We start from the raw sequence: 3,300 nt of genomic DNA, 5'->3' as shown, positions 1-3,300 counted from the left end.
AATAAGTCGTGTGTGATCCGTTTGGTGCTACAAGTTGGTTTGCTTACGCAATCAACCAAGCTGAGTGGGTCTCGTGGCGCAGGGGTAGCGGCTTCGGCTGCCGATCCCGATGATGCTATGAGACGCGGGTTCGATTCCCGCCTTATCCACTGAGCTTCTATCGGATGGTGAAGTAAAACGTCGGTCCCGGTTTCTCCTGTCTCGTCAGAGGCGCTGGAGAAGAAATCCCACGTTAGAGGAAGGCCATGCCCCGGGGGGCGTAGTGCCAATAGTTTCGTTTCGAGTGGGAATTGGGTGTTTCTGCTGTGGCCGTTTTTGAGTGAAGAATCTACCTGGGCGTCTTGAACGTCTACGCAGCGGTGGCTGTGGCACCTGAACCGGTCACGTAAGTGCGTGCGAGCTGCATTTTTTTGGGCCACTCGTCGAGTGGGTGTTAATTCCTCCCATCGAACCATCCGGGACCGAGCCCGGCCCCATCACTAAGGGAAACCTCTTTAAGAGTATCGGGGTGGCATTAACAAAGCGGATTCTGTGGCAATGTTTACTCAATTTATGTTAATGTTTTTTTGTGTGTATGTTAACACTCCAAAGGTTGCGGGTTCAGACGAGGGGGACGTCACTCCGCGATAACACACTAAAACGCACAAAAACGAGCTCGAAAAGCATCAACGCTACTCATCGTGCCGAGTTTTCACCTAACGCCACCTTAAAGCAAGTTATCGCAAGTTAACGCGCGTTAAAGCGAGTTAAAGCGACCAGCGTCTGCTCGACTTTTGACCAGGGAAATCTATCTTGCAACATTGCCGTCGAGCAGTTTTTGGGCATGTTTGGCAACTCGGCATTTGTTTTGGTTTTTTTTCATGCAGTTTTGACAGAAAGAAAAAAACAAAGCAAAAATTGAGATTTTTTGTCAACGACCGGAAAAGTTTGCTCCGGGGTGATCGCCCGGCTGTCCTCGTTTGTGGGGGCCATCGTGATCGGCAATCTGGTCAAGAGTTGCTGAGCGAGGCGGAAAAGTTGCTCGAGCAAAAATTTCACCCTCAAATGAGTGCGGCCAAGCAGGCGGCACGTTCGGTGCTGTTTGCCACGGCGTCGCTCAGCTCGAAGATTCTTTCCCAGCAAAAATATTTGCCAGCTGTTGCTTGGAGGATTCGTTCCTGGACGAGGGTTTCCTAATGGACAAGAAGACCGTTGTGCACAAGCCGAAACGCATCGAGCAAAGATCTTGATGGCCAACACGCCGATGGACACGGACAAGATCAAGATTTTTGGAACGAGTATGAAGATGGTGGTGAAGATTGCCGAGCTGGAGGTCGCCGAGAAGGAGAAGATGAAGGACATGGTGACAACCAGAACCAGGCTCGTCTCGGTCGTTGCGATCTGTTCGAATGTAAGCGGAGGCAGGCCAGCCAGAATAATTGAGAGCCACCGGAATATTCTGGCCACAAGACCCGGAGTGGCCAAATTCCTCAGGGAAGTTCCGATGGAAGGCCATACGAGACTGGACAACATGGGTATCAAACTTCTTGGATTTTGATACTGGTGATGAAAATGGCAATTTTGACAGTATTGGCCACAACCTGGAGTGGCCGGTGCCCTCAGGGAGGTTCTCCCGGGAAGACATTTACCGAACCATACAATTTTGGGCAATATTGGTATCAAATTTCATGGTTTTTGATATTGGTAATGAAAATGGCAATTTAGAAAAAAATGGCCAAAAGCTGCAGTGGCCGGTGCCCTAAACGAAAGTTTTCTCGGGAAGACATCTATTGAACCAACGAGTTTTGGCAATATGGGTATCACAACTCATGGTTTACAATACTGGCCATTTCGAAAAAGGTGGCAACAATCTGGAGAGCCCGCTACCTCACGATTGTTCCGATTGGGGAACAAACATCGAATTATAGAGATATCATGTTTTTTTTTAATACGGAGCTTAAAGAGAAATTAAACGAAAATATAAATCCAATAATGTTTTGATTTTATCTGACGCATAATTCAACAAAATTGCTTAATTTTAAAAGCTTTTCTGCTAAGTTCTTTGTCATACTGGTCATGTGTAACATAACACCCTGCACCTTTTTTTTTGGTTTTGAGCGCCGTTTTGCACTCGTGAATGTACCTAACTATTTCCAGGTCCTGCCATCGCTGCAGCGTACTTCGATGGTCATGTGGATTACACGTTCACCTGCAAAGAAAATAATCATAAACATAAAAAGCCCTGCAAAACCCCACCTCAACATTCTTACTTTTCGTTTAGCTAAGCGTTGCAAACAATATCGTACTCTTCGTTGTCGGCGATCGTCGTCGGCAGCTAGAGCAGAACGCGACCGAATGCCTCCATGGCCATCGATGCCTTACCGGACGTTTCCGCGGCCAGCACGCGAAGGGCGTCGTTCAGCGAACGATCCGCTTCGTCGATGATCTGCTGGGTTGCCCCACGAATTACGACGGTACAGGCCTCTCCGAGGGAAACTCCACTTAAACGCAGCAGCGTGTCCTTGCCGATGATGACCTGTTCGAACAGATCGCAACGACCGAGACGAGCCTGGTCCTGGTTGTCCTTCATCTTCTCCTTCTCAGCGACCTCCAGCTCGGCAATCTTCACCATCGAGTCCATCTTTATACTCGATCCAAAAACCTTGATCTTGTCCGTGTCGATCGGCGTGTTGGCGATCAAGATCTTTGTGTTATCGATGCGTTTCGGGTTGTGCACAACGGGCTTCTTGTCCAACAGGAAACCCTCGTCCAGGAACGAATCCTCCAAGCAACCGCCGGTCTTTTTTATGCACTACATCGCGGTCAATTCCCCAAATCACTTCAACCGCATCACGGCATCGACGACCAGCTTGGCAAATAGTTTGGCTAGGACAGAATCTTCGAGCTGGGCGTCGCCGTGGCAAACAGCGCCGAACGTGCCGAATGCTTGGCCGCACTCCACCCGGCGATAATCGTTTGAGGGTGAAATTTTTGCTCGAGCAACTTTTCCGCCACGCGCAGCAACTCTGACGCCAACACCGTCACGGAAGTCGACTTGTTTCTATGGTAAGCCTCTTGCAAAAACGGTTCAAACAGATAAAGACAAGAGAAGTCATGTTTCAATCATGCTAAAACATATCAGAACTAATAGTTTTTGCTGATACCCGTCGAATGAAGTCAAGATGATCGAAATCCATAATAAAATAAGGATTTTATTTGGATTTTATGAGTGATTTTAGAAATAGCAAAAATACGATTTTTTGTACATTTTAACCCAAAATACTCAAACTTCAACAACTTGTAAAAATGTCGCACGTCGTA

At 47.7% G+C, this 3,300-nt stretch overlaps 1 pseudogene; it reads right to left on the bottom strand.

Annotated features, from left to right (window-relative positions):
- Nucleotides 1-1,940: 1,940 nt before the first annotated feature.
- LOC119767428 lies at nucleotides 1,941-3,096 on the bottom strand (annotated as a pseudogene).
- Between the last annotated feature and the right edge of the window lie 204 nt (nucleotides 3,097-3,300).

Source organism: Culex quinquefasciatus, chromosome 2, assembly GCF_015732765.1.
Source record: "Culex quinquefasciatus strain JHB chromosome 2, VPISU_Cqui_1.0_pri_paternal, whole genome shotgun sequence".
Classification (NCBI taxonomy): Eukaryota; Metazoa; Arthropoda; class Insecta; order Diptera; family Culicidae; genus Culex; species Culex quinquefasciatus.
The sequence above is the reverse complement of the archived record's forward strand: the minus strand, read 5'-3'. Positions and strand labels throughout refer to the sequence as shown.